At 44.3% G+C, this 23,215-nt stretch overlaps 2 long non-coding RNA genes across 2 annotated transcripts in view; one reads left to right on the top strand and one right to left on the bottom strand.

Moving 5' to 3' along the window:
* Positions 1 to 3,195: 3,195 nt before the first annotated feature.
* Positions 3,196 to 21,121, bottom strand: LOC117882464. Its single transcript, XR_004647018.1, has 3 exons — positions 20,976 to 21,121; positions 20,416 to 20,529; positions 3,196 to 3,368 (listed from the first exon to the last, which is right to left on the bottom strand). It is a non-coding gene; the product is annotated as an uncharacterized LOC117882464 (long non-coding RNA).
* A 217-nt stretch (positions 21,122 to 21,338) lies between these two features.
* Positions 21,339 to 23,215, top strand: part of LOC117883273 — a 49,284-nt gene continuing 47,407 nt past the window's right edge. The window contains exon 1 of the long non-coding RNA XR_004647224.1: positions 21,339 to 21,412. This is a non-coding gene — a long non-coding RNA (uncharacterized LOC117883273). The remainder of the gene's footprint in view (positions 21,413 to 23,215) is intronic.

Here is a 23,215-nt window from a genome sequence, read left to right as displayed (position 1 = left end):
AAAGTTTCCTCCTGCATGAAAGTTGCTCTTTAATATGAAATGTTCCTAAATAAGCTGTACTGCTAGAGGGAAGGGATAACTAAACTGAGGAGAGAAATGCTTTGGCTGACAATGACAGAGAGAGGGAGAATAGAAAGGTAACATGCAATCCATCAACAGGGCAAGTTTCATTATTCACTGCTCCGTCATTTTGCTCTGAAGTTTAAATGTCGTGCAGGATGCCATTTGGGATTTATCATTTTTAAAAAGTTTTTTCCTTATTGAGAAAGGGAGCAAAATATTTTCACTATTACTCAGTAACAAAGCGGGCCTCTCAGCAGCTAGAACATCCAATTTTATCATGAAGAAAGCTGGGACCCAGCTCTCCAGTTTAGATGATCAAATACGTGACTTATGTTCGTTTTTCATAACTGGCCGTTCAGTGGCATTGGTGGCTGGTCCTTGAAACTTACTATATATGTATCTCGATCATCCGCTCCTTCCTTTAAAAAAAAGTTCATGGTGACTTAAATCAGGTCCAAGCAAAGAAGCAAAATGTTTCATTTGCTGCAACACCTGTGCTTCATACCTCTTCCTTCCAGGGCTGCCTAATACCATCCAGGGCCGGCTCCAGGATTTTTGCCGCCCCAAGCGGCAGGAAAAAAAAAAAGCCGTGATCGGCGGCACTTCGGCGGCAGCTCCACCGCATTGCTTTCTTCTTCGGCGGCATTTTGGTGGCAGGACCTTCCCTCCAAGAGGGACCGAGGGACCTGCCGCCAAAATACTGCCGAAGAGCCGGACGTGCCGCCCCTTCCTCTTGGCCGCCCCAAGCACCTGTTTGCTGTGCTGGTGCCTGGAGCCGGCTCTGATACCATCGCTCTTCAGCAACCTGTCAAAGTGGGAGCACACACACATACTCTGCTGGATACCCACATATATAATATTTAATGGCCCAGACTTTCAAATGGACTAAGCAGCTGTGATGGGGCATACAAACCCTGTACCAGACGGGAAGGGGTTCAGGAGCTGCAATGGACTTGAGTAGCCCTGCCCCACCACTCCTGCAAGACATGTCAGGACTGGAGAAAAAGTTCAAAAGGGGGAAACCCAGCAGGAGGCAGCTCTGGAAGGAGGGCAGATCTCTAGGGCCCTCAGGTCTCAGGGAGTGGCCTGATGGAGGGCAGAGCCTGCTCCCATGCCTACAGACTATCAAAGCACCCTGAGAGAAAGTTGGGCTTTTTATTATTATAACCACTTACCAAGACACTTTCAGACGGCTGACCAGAGGATGTTGAGCTGGATAGAGGCATACCCAAGATCTCTTGAAGGAAGAAAGGCTGATGGCTTATTTAGGACTGGCTCTTTGTTCCTTTCTTATTTTATGTATTTTTTTTCTTTTCTTTTTTGTGTTTCCTCTGTACCCTGGAAGGGGTAAACTCCAAAGTCATGATGTTCAGTGAACCCTTAGAAGTCGGGGTCTGTGAGAAGACACAGGACTCTTTCTTCCCACTACAAACACTCAACTCAGTCTGAGTCAGCACAGGCTTCTGGAAACTTCTGTGTCACCTGGATGTGCTCAGAAGCTCAGCACAGAGACATTAGGGTATATTCATATCAGAGATGATCATGCTATTTGCATAGTTATTCCTTTACTTGTTGTGGTATCTATATTTAAACCACACCCACGTGATGGTACTATGTGGTGATTTTCGTTTATCGTGCGCTTTGAACTCCTTCACCTGCACTCTGTCCATTAATCCATCTCTGCTGGATCAGCTTCTGATGGCCACTAATGTTTCTGACCTCTGTGCCATCTCAAACAGGCATTAACAAAATAAAAACCTTACAAGCAATCAACAAATTGAGCTCCAGTTTGGGTTGAATCATACCTCAATTTTGGATGCTTATCCCAATAGTTTAGACTGGCTCTCTTGGAAGAGCCACCTGTCGTGAGCCTCCCATCTGTTATCAGCCAGAAGCAGGAATAGCACAGATGATCCAAAATGAAAACAACAATGAATAGATTTAACCAGATTTTGCTTTTATTGAACCGCCACTGGTTTGAGTAAAGAACCCCAGTGATTCTTATTCCATCTAGCCTAGGTCACCCATCTCTACTGCAAATACGACAGGCATGAGCCAAAGCCCCTGGCAATGGAAATGGAATGAATCTGCTGGGCTTGAACTCGCTTTGGATCAGTTCTCCAATAAATAGCCTTTGTTGAGGTTTGCCTGCTACCGCTAGCCAAAGGTAGAACACCGATAGCCACTTAAAACCAAACAAACCACTTCCTTTTCTGAACGTCACAGCTCTTCTGAATGTGGGAGTTTCACTTTGAGTGTCAGTTTGGGTGAAAGCTTGGAGCGCTTCCTATTTTATTGGAACCAGTTCAGAATGATAAAATTATAGTGACTCCAGGTAAGACTAATGTTTAGCACTGTCCAAACATTACTTTCCCAAATGGAAGATTGGTATTAAATATTATGCCCATTTTCCAGAGGGGGATGCTGAAATAGAGAGATGAAGTGACCTACTCAAGACCACAGTGGGAATCACTATTTGGAATTCAGGGCTTCCAAGCCACCTCTTCCTTGAGACCACACTGCTTCTCTGCTACTTCAAGCAATGTGCTAGTGACTTACTCCAGATGGGGTCAGGCTGGTGTCACATTGTGCAATCCACAACAAGGAGGGCTGTGTGTCACCACCTGCCCTGTAACCCTAGGTGCCTTCAGTGCTCTGCTACTGTGGCTCACAGCCTGGAGCTAGCAGACAAGAATGCATGCAGTATCTGTGTGGTAAGCAGCTCTGGCTCAGCTCTCTGATTCCAGCAGCCGGCTTGTTACAACCCAGCCACACTCTGGTATCCACCAGCCTCGGTTACTGCTGGCCAAGTGACCAACACACTCACAGTCCCAAATTGCCCCAAAATCATGATCTCTGCAATGTCCAGCTCTTTCCTGGGCCATTCAGAGGAATGATAAGGTTTGCTTGCTCCTTTAAAGAGTTAGCACCCTTGCCACATTAACTGGAGTTAACAATCACTTCGATTCAAACAGCACTGAGTTGGTTTAGATTAAAATAAAACAAGTTTATTAACAACAGAAACTAGGCTAAGTGATGCCAAGTAAAAGAAACAAAGATAGAGATGGCTGCAAGCAAATAAAAGTGAAGAACACATCTAAAATTTTATCTTGTTGAAGACGGTTTCTCTCACCAATTGCTCTTTGCCTGGCCCGGTTGACTCTCTCTCTCTCAGGATCTTCCGCAGAAGTACAAAATGCTGGTTCCCCTTGTCTTCCTAGGTGAAAGATAACGTGGGGTTCTTTACCCCTCTCTTCTATAGTCCAGTGGACTTTTGAAATGGATTCCTCTGAAGTTCATTCAAGCTGTGAGGAAGAAGACATAGAGTGGGGTGGGCAATGGAATCTCATGCTGTTTTTTTCGCTCGCTGGGGTTTGCTAAAATGCAAATTGATCTGTTTCTGCCCTTGCTGCTTCAAACGAATGACCACATGACATGTGATTGCTAATCAACTCGGATACCTGGCTGGGGAAGGGTGGGGATATTGGCTTGTCCTTTGTCTGGGAGGAACCTGTTTATCCACTCCTTCCCCCCTCCCCCCGGCCTGTCTGGTAAACATATTTTAGTCCCACATTTCCTTCATATTTGAAGGGTACCTTGGTTGTTTATCATACACACACCATGCAAGAATATTCATGATCAGTGTGTTAGTTTTCCAGTGATACCTTACCTGACACATAGCAGATGCAGAATATGACATTGATGAGTTAGCGTACACTGAACTGGTCAGGCCTGCTGAAACTCACTACCTGATACCAGTGAGTCTCTTGCATGGGGATGATGTTAGGGTCACAGTTTTTAATGTAACACTGCAGTTGTGTATTGCATTAGATTCTGGAAAATACTTGGGCTGTAGGTTCAGGGAAAATTAACTTTCCTTGTTCCCACCCTACACAGCCACTTATCCTAAAGTTCTTCTATTTCAGAAGGTGTTTAGCCAGAGCTTTTAAAAACCCTAAGAAGATATGAAGAAAATGTTAAATATCCATACTAGATGGACTTAGTTACCTTCTCTAAGCTGAACCCATCTCAGAGACTATTATTGTGTTCCAAAAGTGCTTAGATACCCCAAATGAGATCAAGGTTCCATTGTCCTTTATGCTGTACATACATTGTACAGTCTTTGCCCTAAAGAGTTACAGTATAAACAAAGGGTGGGCACCATTATCTCCATTTTACAGATGAGGCTGTGAGGCACTGTGATGGGAAGGAGTCAAGGGGAGGGGAAGGGGCTAAGGAGCTGCTTGGGCCCAGGCAGCTTTGCCTTTCCACACCTGCGAGGCATGTGCAGGCTGGAGGAGAAGCCGAAAAGGGGAGCAGAGCAGCTCATTTGCAGACCGCCAGTGGAGGCCTGTGGGAAGCCCAGCTAGCAGGCCCTTGACTGTTCATGGTCTACTCAACATACTGAGGGAAAAGGACTCAAGACTTCTGCAAGATCTGAGACAGTTTCTTTAATTTACATGCCTTTGTTTCTCCCTCTTGTGGGGGGAGGCTGGTAGGCAGTGACCCAGGGAGGCAGTTGCATTGCACTCTAGGGTGCAAGGTCCAGCCACCTAATGGTCTGGGCTCTGGTTTGGAACCCAGTGCAGACATGGGCTGAGTTCCCCTACCTGCCCTTCATGGAGCTGCAGGCAAAGAGTCTCCCTGATACTAGAGACTCAGGTCTAGAAAGGTCCCGTATCTCAGAGACTAGTGACTTTGGCTGGGTAAAGCCTGAACTAGCCTTTGTTAGACTCTTGACCTACCCCAGAAGGAATGCACACAACTTGTGGCCCAGCTGGAGTGCCGAATCACAGAAGGGACACATTACTGCAGGGCTGGGGAGGCAATCAACAGGGGCTGCCAAGACAGAAGAGTGCCTGTCATGCCTTTGCTTATTCACTATGTGGCACTTGTGGGGAGCAGACCCCTTCACAGGCACACAAAGATTAAGTGACCTGCTGAAGGCCACATGGAAAGCCTGTGGCAGAGCTGGGACATGACCTTTGATCTCAAGTCCCAGCCCAATGTTTTACCCACAAGACTATCCCTCTGCTTGCTAGTTTAATGTATGGGTGTTTAATATAAATGTTTTGCTATTGCAGAGTGTCGGTTATTTAGTAAGCTATGCATACAAATGATCAATGTGCTGTTACTTTATCCGCTTTAATACCAAGTCCTGTACTCTATAGCGCTGGAGCAGTGGATATATGCAGCACTGCTGAAGCCAATTAATCAGTAGCAATACTAAGGAACGAGGGAAGAAATTAAACCTGAACACATTGCTGGATTGATTCCCTTATGTGCTAAACTTGAACAAATATGTTCCAGTCAGTAGAAACCAGGGAAGCCAGTACTCAATCGTACAAGACCGACTGTTCTAAGGCAGATAAAAAGAAAAATAGCAAAATGCCAGACACAGGCTACAGTGGCTGGAGATCACCTGTGGAGGATGGAAATATTCTTTAAATGATGAAGGAGACAATAACTCACAAGAGGCAGATTCTCCAGTGAATCATGGGATGCTGCCTCCAATAAGTCAACAGAAATATGGTTCTGGAATTTAAAGGCACTCATCCATCAGTGATTCTGTTTATACAGATTTATGGATATATCTGTATTTTTTCTACTGTTTTTATATATGTTTATAGGTCTGGTGTTTTAGCTTACCTGTGGATGGCACTCTAATTTTAGAAGGAGTGGTGATTATGAAACAGAGTAATTAACCCTATGACACCAGGACTCTTTTTTCCTCCTGGCATGTATCCTAGGGTCAGAAAACATTAAACTTTTTCAAGCCTGAGAGCCACTGGAGCTGCTAAAAACATAAGATGTATGAAATCAGAGGACTCTGAGTGAGCTTGTTTTAAAAGTGATGTGTTTTGGGAGATTTAGGCTGGAACTCTAAAAGAACCCTCTGGGGCCATGTCCAAATTACAGCTTTTAATACCAGAGAGACGAAGTGGTTGAGGTAATATCTTTTATTGGACCAACTTCTGTTCGTGAGAGAGACAAAGCTGTTACCTCACCCATCTCGTCTCCCTCTAATATCCTGGGACCAACACAGCAACAAAAACACTGTATGCAACTTCTAATACTGTCAAGGGAAATTGTTGTATGGGCCCCAATGCAGCCAGGTACTTAAAACATGCATTTAACTTTAAGCATTTGTGCAGTGTCATGAATTCCAGTGGGGCTACTTGTGCTTAAAGTTACAATGGTTTCCTAGAACATATTTGTGACCGGGGTCCCAGTGGGGGCCAGCTGAGGTCACTCAATTAAGGTGAACTGCAAAGAATGGGACAGAGAATCCCCAAAGCTGGTGGATATTTTCAATACTTAGATTTACTAAGCCAGCATAAAACAGCTTCTTTATTACCTCACTGGTTGCCCAGAAGCCAACAACACAGTTCCCTTAAAGTACCAAGCCTCAGGCCTCCATCCAGGTACCAAGTCAAATATGATGAAGATTTCTGAAAATCTTATTTCATCAGATAAAAGAAAAGAATCTACCAATCCCAAAGGATCAGACACATTACCTCCCAGGTAATTGAATATTCCAAATCTTACCCAAATACACGCATACTGCCAATTCTTGTTAACGAAACTAAAATTTATTAAAAAACAAAAGAGAGAGAGTATGGTTAAAAGATCAATATATATATACAGGCATGAGTTCAATTCTTGAGGTTCAGATTCATAGCAGAGATGGTGAGCTTTGTAGTTGCGAAGAATTCCTTTAGAATTTAGTCCATAGGTTATAGTCCAATGTCCAATATTATATTCAGGGAGTACCAGCATAACTGGGATCTCAATCTGGCAACTCAAACTTCCCCTGATGAAGCTTAAGTAAATATGGGATAAGAAGGATCGTGACCCAAACATCTTTTATACAATTCAGGCCTTCTTTGACAAGTTGGGGTCCCTTGGGGAACAATAGGCCCTCATTTCTTAAGCATCATTTATAATTATTTACACAGATTAACATAAGGCAATTTATCCATTAGGCAGTCTATCACCGGTACTTAACTACACGAATTAACATAAGGCAACTGCCTGTTTTTCCACCATTCACAGATGATTTGCTATACATTTCAAAGAGAGATGAATACAGCGATATCCCGAGTTTACAATTTATTTAAATGCTAGGAAGTTCTTTTGATCTCTGAATTATCAGAATACAGCATAGACAGGGACTGTTGATTACATTGTTGACCACTACCCATATATATGTAAATACACAAAAACACAAACATTATCTCTCCACATGTCTTTATGGGTTGAATTTGAGTAATTTATTTTGCAGAATGTTTAACCCTTTCTGGCCATGCATCACAATATTATGAACCAACTTAGCATATACAGGTTCCTACTGGTGATGGGTGACCTTCACCAGCATTGGAAGTTTGCCTGGGTTTAGATAAGTCCTAAACTGCTATGAACATCCTATTATTTTTGTTACCTGTCTCCCCCTGATTCGTTTGCTCATCTCATCTACTTGTTATATCTTAACTCAAGGAATATGAACATAATTTTCTAAGTGTTTGTACAGGAGCTAGCACAATGGGACCCTGGCCTGGTTGGGTTTTGGGTGCTACAACATTTCAAGTGTTAAATAATTGCATATTTTTATATTTAAAGAATATTAAGGTTGCAAGTCAAGAACTCAAAGGTTAGGAAATGCCAGAATTAAGGTCGCCTGCATGTGATGAGGCTTGACCCATCACCTGCAAGGCAATGGAAAAGACCCAGTGAGTCATGGTCTGCACCTGTCGGGAGTAACTAATTGCCTCCTGGATAGAGGAGGTAAAGTTAAGCCCTATAATCAGACTAAAGGAGTTCACTGGGGAAAGGCTGCAAAGAAGACTGATTCCTCTGATGGAGAGAAGCCCTGGGCTTGGGCTTAACAGATAGGGAACTAGAATGAAGCCTGAGAGGGGTGGAAGGGCAGTTAATTTGAAGACTTGTATCTTTATTTAAATTTGTTTGTGCTACCCTGGAAAGGGCCTATACTTTTATAGATGTTGACTGAGAATGGCCTAAGAACTAGCCAGTATTAGGGGTACAAAGGTTAAGTCCTGTGCAGTGCCACAGTCCTAGAAATGAGGATGCACACTGACAGGTGGTATCCAAAGTGGGGTTTGGAGACCCCCCCCCCCGAGGAAGGTGGGAGATACCAACTGCCTTAAAGGTGAGGGGCAGACTGATTCTCTTTTGGGGAGGGGGAAGATGGATGATGATGAATTCCTCATGCTGTGGCAGCCCAATAGGAACAGACACATGCTCTTTTGTTTCACCTACTATGGAGGCATCAGCAACAAGCTCAGCCAAGAATGCTTCCTGTAACGCCTAGAAAAGGGACCCGGGTAGTCTGTCTAATGGAGAGAAGGCCTGGGCTAGGGCTTAACAAACAGGATACAACAGAGGAACTAAGGTGAAGCCTGAGAGGGATAGAAGGGCTGTTAATTTGGACTTGTTCATAAGAATATAAGAACATAAGAATGGCCCTACTGGGTGAGACCAAAGGTCCATCTAGCCCAGTATCCTGTCTTCTGACAGTGCCTGCCAGGTGCCCCAGAGGGAATGAACAGAACAGGTAAGCATCAAGTGATCCATCCCCTGTCGCTCATTCCCAGCTTCTGGCAAACAGAGGCTAGGGACACCATCCCTGCCCATCCTGGCTAACAGCCATTGATGGACCTATCCTCCATGAATTTATCTAGTTCTTTTTTGAACCCTGTTATAGTCTTGGCCTTCATAACATCCTCTAGCAAGGAGTTCCACAGGTTGACTATGCATTGTGTGAAGAAATACTTCCTTTTATTTGTTTTAAATGCTACCCTGGAAGGGATTTAGAATTTTATAGACACAGACTGAGAAAGGCCATTGCAGGCCAAGGAATTGGCTGCTAGTGGGGGTGCAAAGGTGAAGTCCCCTGCAATGCTGCATCTAGGCACAAGGGAGAACTCTAGAGGTGAGGATACATGCTTACATTGCACAACCTTAATATGGCCCCCTTGTGTGTACATATTACGATAGTCTTTAATCACATGATCACATACTATATTTTCCACTGGAATGAGGCAGAGATCCTGTAGAAACAATAGATGTGACCATGTAACGAAAGACTGTTTCATACTGCATATCCGCATGGGGCTGAATTAAAGTGCACAAGCTACCTTAATTCTGGCATTCCCTAACTTTTGAGTGCTTGACTTTGGAACCTTAATGTTCTTTTAATGTAGTGTTTTTTTTAAAAAAAATTAATATGTAATTTATAAAGTTCTTTGAATGTCCTTTGGGATGAAAGGTGCCCTACAAATTATTAATAGTAGTTTATTGAATATGCATAAGTGTGAGTTCCCTTGCACAGCATCAATGAGTTGTAGCTAGGGCATGACATCCCATAAGGGCCATCGTAAATAGCAGTTCTTTGGGAACATGTAAATATGTAGATTTCCAAACAAAAAAAATTACTGAAAATGAACTAATATGAAATGGTGTTTCAGCAGAGCACAGCTAACACCCTCCGGCCCTTCCCAATTATACCTCCCACTCAACCGTAACTTTGCCTGCAAACTATGCAAATATACAGGCAAAGGTCAAATCTGTACAAATAGACTAGTCTGGGAAGCCATATTCTTCACAGGTGTGTTTGTCAGCTTGAATTCAAAGCTAGCACGCTGGTTTGTCGGGGTGTATGCAATGATGTTCATGAGGTAGTATAAAAAGACAGAGGGACTAAATCTATTAAGTGTTTTATTCCGTATTGAATAGTTACTGGTGATGTAAGCTGACAGGCGAATACTCTGCAGAAGAGGAAAAAAACATTTCTTAATGTTAAATCAATGATTCATTCACTCTTTTCATGATTAATTGCAAAGTATTTGGACCTGTAATGACTCCTGTGGCTGCAAGATAGTTTAATCAAAGTGTGTGTGTGGGGGAAGAATCCAGTCCGCAGGGAGATACTGACACTTCTTTCCATGTCTGTAAAACAAGGACCGTTTTGCTTCCCTTGCTTCCAAGTCTTTGGGAAAGCTACCAGAATCACTGGGGAGCACTGGACACTTCAGTACAGAAAAATGGATGCTATTTCTCCTTCAAGAACATGTATGGAGGCAGACAAACCTATACAAAGGGCCGACTCTAGCGTTTTTGCTGCCCCAAGCAGGGAGGGAAAAAAAAAAAAAGCTGCGATCACGATCGGCGGCAATTCGGCGGCAGCTCTAGTGCCGCTTCATTCTATGGTGGCAATTTGGTGGGAGGTCCTTTGCTCCCAGAGGGAGTGACGGTCTTGCCGCCGAATTGCCGCCGAACTGCTGGACGTGTCTCCCCCATCTTCATTGGCCTCCCCAGGCATCTGCTTGCTATGCTGGTGCCTGGAGCCGGCCCAGCCTACACAAGTAACAAATAACAACCACAGCAGACTGGATCATAGCGATTAACAGGCTGTAGACAGCCCTGAGCCGCAGCCCATTGAAGTAGATGAGAATCTTTCCTTTGATTTCAATGCCCTTTGGATCAAGCACTTAATGATTACCTATAGTTTGATTAGCTGTACCCCAGTAGAATACCTCACTAGTTTGGAGTCTCTAACTAAGTTCAAGCATCCATCTAGCTAAAATGAGCCACAGCTGCTGGCGTCCCTGGCTGGATTAGAACCTTGACCCTCAAGCCCAAATAAGGGGCAGTACCCCCAGATGTACAGTCTAGTCTCTGCTTCCCCCTTGCTTCCTGTGGGAAGCAAACTGTGCCAGCTTTTTCCTTAGCCTGGACTACTTCCTCCTCTGCAGTGACTTGGCAGTGTGGGCTGGGGGGAAGAGTAGCAGCCTACTGGCAACTGATCTCTTCACCACCCTGCAGGGTCCATCAATGGTGGTAGCCCATGGAGGTGAGTCTTGCTTCCATGCATGGGCATTCAGTGAGACTCTAAACAAGCTCCAGGTAGTCTCTTTGGGCATGGAGGGGTCCAGATAGGAAAAGACTTATAAAGGGAAAGTTATTGATGTAATGGGGAGGTTATTTGTACAGGTATTGGCAGGGCCGGCTCTAGGCACCAGCAAACCAAGCACGTGCTTGGGGCGGCAGATTTTCGGGGGCGGCGTTCCGGCCATCTTTTTTTTTTTTTTTTTTTGTTTTGGGCCAGCCCTGGCAGCAGCAGCACGTCGTGCGCGGGGGGTGCCCTGGGGCCACTGCAGTTCGTGCCATGGGGGAGCAGCGCCCGCACCTTGTGGCTGGGCCAGGCAGGCTCTGAGCGGGGGACACTTGGGCTGGGGGCTGCCCCGCGGGGCACAGGGAGCCGCCTGCAGATGCCGCAGGGCGGCCGCCCCCCAGCACCGCAGCCGGGGCTGGGCGAAGCGGCCCAAGCCGCCCAGGGACTGTGGCAGGGTGGCCAGAAGCAGCAGCAGCAGCAGCAGCAGGGCCATAGAGGGCAAGGCGCTGCCGTGCGGGGCCTGCTTCCCGCTCTCCAGGGCTCCGCTCCCTCTGGGGCTACCCTGCCCCGGCTCCTCAGCCCCTTGTCAGGGCGGTCCCCCAGCTCTGCTCTCCTGGGTCCCGACCAGTCCTGGAGGCAGAAGCCCTGGCTGGAGGGACCCTGGGCTGAGGCGCGGCCTGGGAGCCTTGCTGCTTACCCCGACCCTGCCAGCACCAGACTAGCTGGAGGCGAGGGGGGAGCGGACGGAGTCAGCACTAGTGGGGGGGACCCCAGTGCTGGGGCGGCAGGGTGTGTGTGTGGGGGAAGAGAGCCCAGTGCTGGGGCGGCAGGGAGTGTGTGTGTGGGGGGAGAGAGAGCCCAGCGCTGGGGCGTATGTGGGTGCGGGTGGGGGATGGCACTGGTGGGGGTAGGAGGGTGACAGCCCAGGGCTGGGGTGGGGGGCAGCCAAAAATTTTTTTGCTTTGGGCGGCAAAAAACCTAGAGCCGGCCCTGGGTATTGGAGCCCATGAGTCCCCAGGGTAACTTTCTGTACTTACAACAAAGGTTTAATTTGTCTCGATACTTGGGGATGTGTGAACCAAGACTTGAGCATCAGAAAGACCAAAGTCTCTGTTCTCCTAGAGTCCTGCGGTGGTAGGGAAGTATAGGAGGGGGAATGTTGACCCTATGAATTGGTGAGGATAAGGAAGTATTTGCAGTGTAGCAGCCTTTTTCCTGCATGAGGCCACCTGAAATGTACAAGAGTCTGGTTTGTGCTGCTCAGGTCATGAAGCTGTGCAAATCCCATCCTCGAACTCTTGGGTCCCTGTCCGGACCACCACCCACACACCTCTCTGCTGCGTCCGTCAATGGCAGCATGCCTGGCTCCTGGGCCTGAGCTGCCATTATCCACGCTCTGTGACCCTTCTGATGGGGTGACAGACTGCAGAGTGACAGCTGGGGCTGTGCCTAGCTGCGTTAGCCAAGCCGTCATTTTTATGTGGACTTCAGCTCATGAAGGAGGGGCGGGTGCTGGCTGCACAACAAGGAAAAGCGAAAAAAGCAGAAAGTATGGCCTGAATCTCTAAATGACACCTAAGTGTGGCTTAAGATCACTGTTTAACCTTTAAAATGCCCAATTATTTAAAAGGAAATTCATTAATTTACACTTTACGCTTGGGGTTTGATCCCACCCCACTGAAGTCTATGGGGGATTTTCCATGGATGTCACTGGGAGCAGGAAGAGGGTCTTGGGAAACAGGATATATACAAAAAATACCCACGACACCACATTATCCTGTCAGTTAAAAATGAGTTTCTCATATACCAGCTGTTCGGTAGCCTCTCTGAAGTGAGCTGAGGGTCACGGCCCAGTTCCTAGAGGATAGGATCTTAGTGGCCGTCACAGCTGGGGCTAATTGGCTTCCTTGCTGGCAGCCTCGGCTGAGGATTGAATGGTCCATGAATTATTTCCTCAGCCGTAAAGGTGGGAGACATTTCTTCTCAGAGAGCTGTATTGGCAGAGCAGTGTGGGGCAGCTTGCACTGATGCTGCCAGTGTCTTTCTGAGAGAAAGGGCTTCAGTCTTCTATTCTCTCTTAATGACACCTTACACAAAATATAATTGACTGAAAACATCAAGGAAATGCTGCTGGTACCTTTAATGCCCAGGGTCAGATTGTGGGTAGCCTGTGTACAAGTGCACAAGGGAGGGGAAGGGGGCTGGGAAGTTGTTACTTATTTGTAAAATTAGAGGAATAATGCAGGACCTGATACACTCTCTTCTCTCCTGCACTCCTTTCTCTCAATACCTATCATCTTTTTTTCCCTCCTGGGTTCCTTCCTTCTAAGATTCCCTTAGGAGACAGATAATTAAGGGCTAGATTGACTGCAGAAGATAAGGGCACAAGTAGGAGAGAGAAGGAGGACTAAGGGTAGTGTATACGAATTGGGTAGCATCCCTTTAAATGGTTAGGGACCCCAATAAAATAGTAAACTCCTTTCCTTGCACAACATAGCCAGATCCTGGGTACAAGCCTAGCCCTTCTCTATGGATACTCCTCCCGTACACAACTCTCTTACTCACTGCCCAGAGTAGCTGGCCAGCTGTTGGGGGTGGGGGGTGGAGGGAGTAAACTGAATCCTTTCAAGAGCTGCAGTAACTTACTTCCCTCTGGCGCAAGGGGGAAATGTGAGGTGGAGTCACAGTTTCTTCCTGGAGCAGGGCAATTACATGCCACTCCTTAGTCAGGCCGAAAGAATAGCTAACCCTAAGGGAGGAACAGAGACCAAGTACCAGCGGCAGGGAAGTAGCATCATATTTCCCCATGTATGACAGTTCCAAACATTCCATGCTGTACATGCTGTGGGCTGAATTCTCCCTTTGCTTCCACTTCCGATGCAGCTTCCTTGCACTCTACTTACCACCCCAGCGCCGCGATTACACATGCGCTGCCTTCTTACCATCACGCCACAAAGCAGGGCTTGTGCAGTGGAATCCACGTTAGCACCAAGGAGGCTAAGAACTTCCAGAAAAGACACAGCCCTCCAAGCCTGTAGCGTGTAATGAACGCAAGGGGCCAAACTTGTAGTCTGCCTTCCAACCCAGGTCTAACGTTCACCCAACGTCATTAGGGTTGCACAGGAGCAGACTTTGGATTTATATATTTCAATAGGAACTCAAGGTCCATCACATGCTCCAGTTCTGTGTGTAGAAGAAAGGCATCACGGGTGTTTTTTAAAAAATAGGATCTTTGCTTCTCTGTCCTACAACTGCCCCCTTCCCTCCAGTGTGTGCTGGCAGATGAAAAAAGGTTAGAGTGAATATTTCATCTTATAGAACAGCTCTGAAGCCCGAGAGGGAGAAAAATTCTAGAGTTCTGGATTGGTACAACGGAGAGCGGCAATAGGATCCCATATGCAAAACAGGACCCAGAAGAAAGCCAGACATCTGTGCGTATTGCTGTGTGAACCCAAAGGGGGAAGACCTGACTATTTGTTTTTACCAGTGAGATTTATTAAAAAGAAAAATCTCAGTGATTTGAACTGACATAAAAAACAGTATCTTATTGATTTTTTTTAACCTAATTTGGTTGATGCTAATTATTCTGGACCACTGTAATTTGTACACAGAGCAGTAAGGTACAATTTTCCTCAACTCTGTCAGGCCAATATGTCAATATCAATTTTGGTCCTCCGTTTCCAACATATTTTAATGGCATTTTTAAATAACAGTCTTACTCTCTTCTGGGAGTCTTGTTTCCTTCCATTTATGCCTACACTCTGACTGCACTTTAAAATACACAGAGTCAAAGATACAAATCCCAAAATACAAAGTCATGGCCCCTTGTACCAACTTCCCCTCCCACTAGCCCTTTGCCAGGTCTCCCTGAGTGGCAAGACCCATATCAATTCAGCCATAATCTACCTCAGCATAGCCCTTCCTCGGATGCCTATGAAAATAGATGGGCATTGCATTGTGTCCATAAGGTCAACAAACTTGGCTCTGTGTTGGGATGGATCAGAGAGCTGAGGACCTCTCATGAAAAACACCCTGAAGCCATCCCCATCTGTTTTAAATCTGGGGGCCGATAGCTCAGATTCCTTTGGTGGCTGCAACTTTGGGAAAGAGAGGCAGCCATATCCCAAACCATTCGGGGATGAATAAAGCAAGAGCTACATTCCACCTAGGTACCATCAGGCAGCAAGTGCAGCCCGGGCAGCACAATACTAAAGCACTACTGAATAAACAGGCAGCCAAGTTGTGCATTAACTGAAGTTGGCAGATGGACCCAAGAAATAACCCCTTCTAGAACCTCACTTGTCCTCTAATGAATCCAAAGGCAGAAGTAACTATAGCTGTCTCTGAAAGAAAAGGTTGTATCCCTTTTCACCAAGCATTGGATGAAAAAAAACGGTCTTAGCCACACCTACTAGCTGCTTCCATAAACATCTTAGGGTCTCATATAACTTCAAGTTGTACAGCTGAGTAACAAATGGCACACACGCTATGAAGGAGACAGGTAGAAATGCTGCCATGTCTTCCAGGTGTTTTGCCCAGTTTACCAACGTTGTCTCCTCCCTCCTTGCAATTGCTCTTCAATGGGAATCTTCTGCTTTCCCTCTTAGTGCAGCTGGCTTTTCAATTAAAATTGAGCTCACAAAGCTGAATTGCGAATTAGTTTAAGGATCAGTAGTGTTTGTCTACATGGGGACACTCAGGGAAGTTAATTCAAATTAACTAAATGTTAATTTAAAGTGGATTAGTTAAATCAGATTAAACCTGTGTGTGGAGACTCTCAGGCCGTCTACACTACAAAGATTTGTTGGCATTGCTATGTTGGTTAGGGGTATGAAAAAGCCACCCTCCCAAACTCCCCCCCAGCTGACATAGCTATGCCATTAAAACCCAGTGTAGACACAGCTATGCTTGGTTCATGGAAAATGGTGCTAATAGACCAGTGGAACTCCTTTTTGTAGGCATATACTGTGTGTATACTAGAGGGCTGTACCGATATAGCTATGCAGGCAGAGCATTTATAGTGTGCACAAAGCCTCATTGAGACTTAAAGTAGTCTTAATCTGGTTTATCTATCTCAATTCATTTCCAAAATGGATTAAGCTAATTTGGCATAAGGCACCTTTATTCGTGAATGAGAGCATTTACAGTGTGCTAATCAGGACTATCTGTTCTTCTTTAAATTCACATCCTGCCTTAATCTGAACTAAATTTCCTGTGTAGACAAGCCCTAATTCAAATTCTTAAACTGCAAAGTTGAGGAGAGGGGAAAATTGTGGCAGATGAAAGAGAAAGAACCCCTTAAATCCCAACTATCCTATCAGCAGCAGTTTTTTCCTGTCGATTTTCAATGTTTATGCCTACCTGTATATTTTAGGCACATGGAGGAAAAAATTACAAGTCTTGCACAATAAACCAAGAAGTAATTCTAAACATCTTCTTACTCAGTCATCCAACCAGGACTATCTATAAACGGGATTATCAACAGTCAATCCCTTAAACCAACGTGCCTCCCCTTCCAATCAACTCCCTACTCAAAACCCTAGGGAAACAAGCCTTGCAGCGTGGCCTGAAGCTTGTGACCTAATGACCACTTTTAACTCCCTCTGCTGAAGAACTAAATTGGGATCCAAAGGCTCTGATGGTGCAATGAATAGAACCGGACAAATAATGGATTTTTCAATTCAGTGGCAATTCCAAAAAAAGTGTGTGTGTGGCAGCGGCGGGAGGGCGGGGGATGGGAAATCCAGGTTGAACTGAAACTGGAACTTTTTGAAATTTTTTTGGCAAATCAAATAGGTCAAAAAACCAGAACTGTATTTTTCAGTGAATAAACTATTTTCCAAAAAAAAAATTGCCCAGCTTTCTTAATGAGCTCTGTGCATGTAGACACCCTTGCCCACATTTCATTGAAGGGCTTGGGCCTTTAGTACTTTCAACAGAGAATCAGAGTAGATGTGGTCTTTGGGCCACAAACTAGTGATCAAAGGACAGCCAGGAGATAGATATAATATCTATCTATCTATCTATCTATCTATCTATCTATCTATCTAACAAAATAAAATCAACATCAAAACATTTAAATTGATGTGAAACAATGTAGGAAAAATATTTTGTGGAGAATTTCAAAAATGTCAAGTTTCATTTTGAATCAGAAGGAAAACAAATTTTGAAATCTCAAAATCCTTCACAAAATGGAATTTCCATCCTCCACATAGCTCTAACAACTCTCTGGCTGGGATACGGTAACCAGATTTATGTTTACTGAAGGTATTTAAAATGAAAACACTATGAATGTCTTCATTGTATAGACAATCCAGCAATGATACTCCTGTGTTTTTAGTTGGCAGGAAATATACTTGCATTTGACTACATGAATGATATAAAAGAATGTTAGTGAGAACAAATAAATTAAATGATGTTTATGTTAGTATTCAATGACGTCCTGAGGATGACTTACTTTCAAAGTATTCCCATTAATTTTGGAGACGGTCTAGCAAAGATTAATTGAAATACTAAATCAGTGTTATGGATGTAGAGGAGAATGCAGTTCATTCTCTTGTCACTGTATTCACTAAAGCACTGCAGTTAAGCCCTTGATTTACAAATAGTAGGAGAAATGAGTTGAAAGGCAGAATACAGTAGTGTGTCACAAAATTAAAAGATTTGTGTAGAAAGAAGCATTTTTATCTATTGCAGGATTTATGTTAAATAATAATAAAAAAAAGACATAGAGGGGGATTTTCAAGAGCGCTCGGGATTGGCTTGACTCTGTTTTCACTACAGCCTGTGGTAAACTTCCAGTGACTTCAATGAGAGTGGAGTTAAGTCATGCTCAGCACCAGGGCCGGTGCAAGGATATTTTGCGCCCTAGGCGAAACTTCCACCTTGCGCCCCCCTTCCCTCCCCCTCCCCCCAGAGCATTGTTTATTATAAACTTTCAAAAATGAATACTGCATAATGTGGCATTGTTCATTAGAATTAATACACGTTCGGCTTGAAAATTTATTAATTTCATTATTTAGTCTACATATTTAATTAAAATAAATACACCCTTTTTAGTCACCTATACTTCCTTCCTTCATTCTTTCATATCAAAATCTACCACATTTTATTCTACCTTTAGAATAGCCAATTATTGTTATTAATAAAATTTATAAAATTAGAATGGCGGATACTCCATCATACAACAACTGACAATATCAATATGACAAATTTCAACAACCTACATACGCATATTCGCACATGATAAACATATACACTCAAATACTTAACATACACACACAATTGACAAAAAGTATTAGCGAAAGGATGCAGCAGCAATTGCCAGAGTCTTAGATCTGAAACAACTCAACAAAAATAGCCTCAGTCGACAACCTCCAAAAACTAGTAAACTTACCATTATAAACAGCCTGTCAGAATGGGTAACGGCTGCGTGCAACGAGAAAAATGACATCATTGCCACTTTGTACCGTAGTGAAGCAGTACGCTTGTGCCCGCAATGCAGAGCTGGCATAGGCTATAGTTGTAATGTACGAGAGAAGAAGAACAACAAGTTAAAATGCATGTTCAACAACATTTCTCTTTTCTTTATTCATTCGTTTTCCAGCAATAGTGTAAAAAAAAAATTTGGGGCACCGCTTTTTGGCGCCCCCAAATCTTGGCACCCTAGGCGGCCGCCTAGTGGTTACATGGCCCTGCACAGCACTTATGAAAAGTCCATCCTTTATTACTGTGTTTCCCTTCCCTTTTTATCCATTGCCTTGTGAACTGTCCTACAAAAGCCACATTAAACACTACTTCACCTTGATGAGGTAAAGAATCACTTCCTCATTCCGGACATGAAGAAAAGACTCTCAACTTCATTGGATCACCAACTGCAGTACAAAAACTGCAAAACAATGGTTGCACTGTGGAGCTTTGGGCCATCATGATGTTGTGTAATCTTGGCTCATCACCATGTACTGATGTGACATTACAATGAAAACTCTGTAAACCAAAGATCTGGGACGACAGGAGATGAGTCTTTTTGTAGTTCTGCATGAGCCTGATCCAAAGCTCTTTGAAGACCATTGAAAGATTCCCATTGACTTCAAAAGGCTTTGGAGCAAGCCGAATAGCTTTACTTTCATATTCCCCGTCCCCTTTCACTTTTCTTGGATGTTGAGAGGACTTTCCCCCATGTTTCCCCTTTTTATTTGAAAAAACAATAAAAAGTTGCACACTTAGCAGCTATGAGTTAGTCATATTTCAGTCTAGTCCTGGTGGTTATGGATGCTACTGACAGATAATGCTGATGTGGCTGCCAAAATGCCATAATGGAAATCATGGATTCAGCACCAAAGTCAAGAGCACGTAAATCAAGGTCAATGATGCTTGTGCTTTTACACCAGTTTCAATATGTTAAACTCGTCATTCTTAACAATGTGCAAAAAGGAAACAGTTTCCTGTGTTGTCACTGATTACCCTATTTATTAATAACTATTTTAATGTTTATAATGTTTAATTAGAAATATTCCTGGAGATAATGACCTTTTTCACTCACTTCCTGGAGTGAAGTTCTTGGTGCAACAACAAATGACCCAAGTCAAGTGCTGGGAATTGCTCAGACCAGAAGAAGAGCTCTGTGGAACTCAAAGCTTGTCTCCTTCACCAATAAGCACCTATGATTTAGTCAGGGGTATTTATACTAATAGTCATGGACAGGTCACAGGCCGTGAATTTTTGTTTATTGCCTGTGACCTGTCCATGACTTTTACTAAAAATATCCGTGACTGAATCTTAGCCTTATATATTACATCTGGTATAAGCACAGACAAGTTGTCTGCTTGCCATATGCCAGTGCCAATGTGGCGTTGTATTCACCTCTAGAGTGTCATTTTTACATTTTTGCTCTGTACAACTGTGGATTCTGCAAGTCTCACACACTGTAAGCTTGACTTTGCAAATGACATGTATAGCAGTTTGTTCTTCTGAAAATCATCTCCATTTGTATGCTAAAAGGTAACATTCAGATCTGTGCTTTCTTTGTAAATCAGAATTAAAAGCTTTGGAGTAATGCTGATGACCAATTTAATCTGCGAGTTGTTCTTGAAGAAAGCATGCTTCCAAGTTTCTTAATTGCTGATTGCAATAAATGACTACTTGAAAAGCAAGTGTTCCAACACCTGGTGATGTTTCTAAATACAGCAATTTTGGAGGAATATTTGTAAATTTAATCTTTGGTTATGTGACTTGTAACAGCCATTTCCATTCCTATCTCTGGTGTGTTCTATCCAGCATCAATTTTAAATTAGATGATGCAAACTGTTGGCTGACAATTCATGCAATTCATGGTAAAAAAAAATCTATTTGATTAATTTCACCTATTTCTCTTTGAATTGCCCACCAACAAATTATGATTTTCTTTAATTTATTATTTCAAGTTATTCACTGAATACCTGTTGGTTTGTTGCTGGTTCGTATTCAAAATTTGAGCCGTGTTGATTGGATACAGAGGTCCAAAGATATATTTGTTTCCTGATCGGATAAGCATGACTTTTGGAATCAGGTTCCTGGTATGACAATGTGCAATTACAAACTAGAAATCTGTTTTCTGTTAATACTCTCTAATATTCACTGATAACATATTACATTGTGGCATAGTTCAGTAAATGCATTCACAAGGCTATTCCTAGAAAGTCAACATAGTAGTGAAGCAAAATTAATTTAAGCCAATTTGTTTTCAAACTTTGACTATTTGCAGATTTTTTTTGTATACAGTATTTCCACAGCTCTAGTGCCAGCCTGACATATGTATTCTGTATGTAAATAGTGTTGTAAACAAAGTTACTATATTTCTAAAACAAGAATTCTCCCTCTGTACATGTTGCTGTTTAAAATTCTCAACAGCCACGGTATATATACTCCCTCTCCCCCTGCAAAAAGACATACATAGCTCTAGCATAAATTGCTGATTATATAGTAATAGATTTTTACTTTTAATGGCTGTTGGGCTTACCTTGAAGATCTTAGTAAATGTGGCAGCAGCACTTTTTACAGGCGATTTCTTAAAATGTATTTCAACTGATAAGAGTTTCATTAGCTACAGTCATGAAAACCCCACCTCTTAACTCTCCCAGATGTCCCCATGTAGATAAACCTTTCAACAATGCCTAGCCTGAGAGGGTCCTAGCAGAAGCCTTTGGAGAGGAGCTGTATAGACCTTAGGCTCCACCCCTTATTGGTTTTAGCCAATCAGCCATCTTCATTTCTCCAGGCAGTTTAGTGGGAAGCTGCAGTACTGCCTTTTTTGTAATGCTTCGTTCCTATCGCCGGAGAGTGCTGTGTAAAGTTATAAAAAGCATGTACTGCAGACTCCAGGAGCTAATATGGAGTCCCACAGTCTGCAGTACATGCTGTGTCTTCCTCTGGTTCTAGAGAGATCACTGTCCTAAGGTAGGAATAGCTAAGTCCTTCTAATCCTCCTTACCTTGCAAAAGTGAGAAAGGAGAAGCCAACCCTGCAGTATGTTCCTTGCACTTGGATCCTCCTCCCTAGTCTTGTCTAGACTTGGCATATAGCTCAATAAGGGGTTCCAGTGCAAACAGCAGACACCATTAACCCGCCCCTGGGAGTACTCTATTCCAGTGGTTTTCAAACTTTTTTTCTGGCGACCCAGTTGAAGAAAATTGTTGTTGCCTGCGACCCGACAGAGCTGGGGATGAGGGGTTTGATGTGTGGGAAGGGCTCAGGGCTGGGGTAGAGTGTTGGAGTCTGGGGATGAGGGCTGCAGGGTGGGGCCGGGAATGCGGGGTTCAGAGTGTGGGAGGAGGCTCTGGGCTGGGGCAGGGGTTGGGATACAGGAGGAGGTCAGGGCTCTGGGGTGGAGGTGCAGGCTCCGGGATGGGACCTTAGATGAGAGGTTTGGGATGCAGGAAGGGGCTCCAGGTTTGGGGGTACTCAGGGGATTGGGGCACAGGGTTGGGGCACGGGCTTACTTGGGCGGCTCCTGGTCAGAGCATAGTGGGGATGCCAAGGCAGGCTTCCTGCCTGTCCTGGCACCGCGGATCACGCTGCGCCCCGGAAGCAGCCAGCAGCAGGTCTGGCTCCTAGGCGGAGGCGTTCAAGTGGCTCCATGCGGCTCTCACCTGCAGGCACCGCCCCCTCCCAGGTCCCATTGGCCGGGAGGTGAAGCCGGTGCTCGGGGTGGGAGCAGCGCATGAAGCCCCATGTCCCCCCGCATTTAGGAGCCGGACCTGCTGGCTGCTTCCGGGGCACAGCATGGTGTCAGAACAGGTAGGGACTAGCCCGCCTTAGCCGGGCAGCACTGCTGATGGGACTTTTAATGGCCCGGTTGGCAGTGCTGACCAGAGCTGCCGTGACCCAGTGCCTTACATTCCGCGACCCGTCACCAACCCGCACTTTGAAAACCACTGCTCTGTTCTCTGGGGTGCTTGGCTCCAGTGCACAGCACTTTCCTTTCTCTTCAGACAGTATCCACAATCCACTGCTCCCCCTTTTTGTCTGGTAGCCAATGGTCTATTGAGTGGAAACAGTTTTGAAAATACCCGGGTTTGGTAAATACATTTTAATGTCATGGAATTGTCTGAGAGTTAGAAATGGAGATGACCAATGAGGTAATTTAGTCCATCCCCTGCTGGGGGATTTTGTATTTTATTGTCTGTACTGTGGCCCACTCCTGCAAACTTATGCACTTTGTGCACTGAATAATTTCATTGACTTCCAAAGGATTCCTGACAGTGCATAAAACTAAAGCTTTTCTCTTTTGAGTGCTGGAGCATGCAGCCTTACAGTGTTCTCATCATAAGAACAGTTCCTCAGTTGGTATAAATCAGTATCTCCATTGAAGTCAGTGGAGCTGTGTCTATTTACACCAGCTAAGGATTTGGCCCACAGTGTTCAGGATGGAGTAAGTGACTGTAACAAGAACAGACCACTGTTTTCCTGTAAGCACTGGTAATGCTGGGGATGTGCACTGATATTTACATCAGTGAAATCACCTCAAAAAGCTGTGAATATTTAACTTACCAATGGGTTTGACTCCTCAGTGAAAGTATGCCCATGGTCCTTCAGTATAGGATGCAAAGAAAAATGAAGAGTTTTGCACATCGTTTATGTCTTAATAGTTCCAACTACATTTTGAAATAAGCTGAGAGGCACTGCCTGTAGTACATGATAAATGTACCCACATGGTATGATCTATCAAAAAAGAAGAAAAACAATAAATCCAAGGAATAA

Source organism: Trachemys scripta, chromosome 9 (genome assembly GCF_013100865.1).
Source record: "Trachemys scripta elegans isolate TJP31775 chromosome 9, CAS_Tse_1.0, whole genome shotgun sequence".
NCBI lineage: Eukaryota > Metazoa > Chordata > Testudines > Emydidae > Trachemys > Trachemys scripta.
The sequence above is the reverse complement of the archived record's forward strand: the minus strand, read 5'-3'. Positions and strand labels throughout refer to the sequence as shown.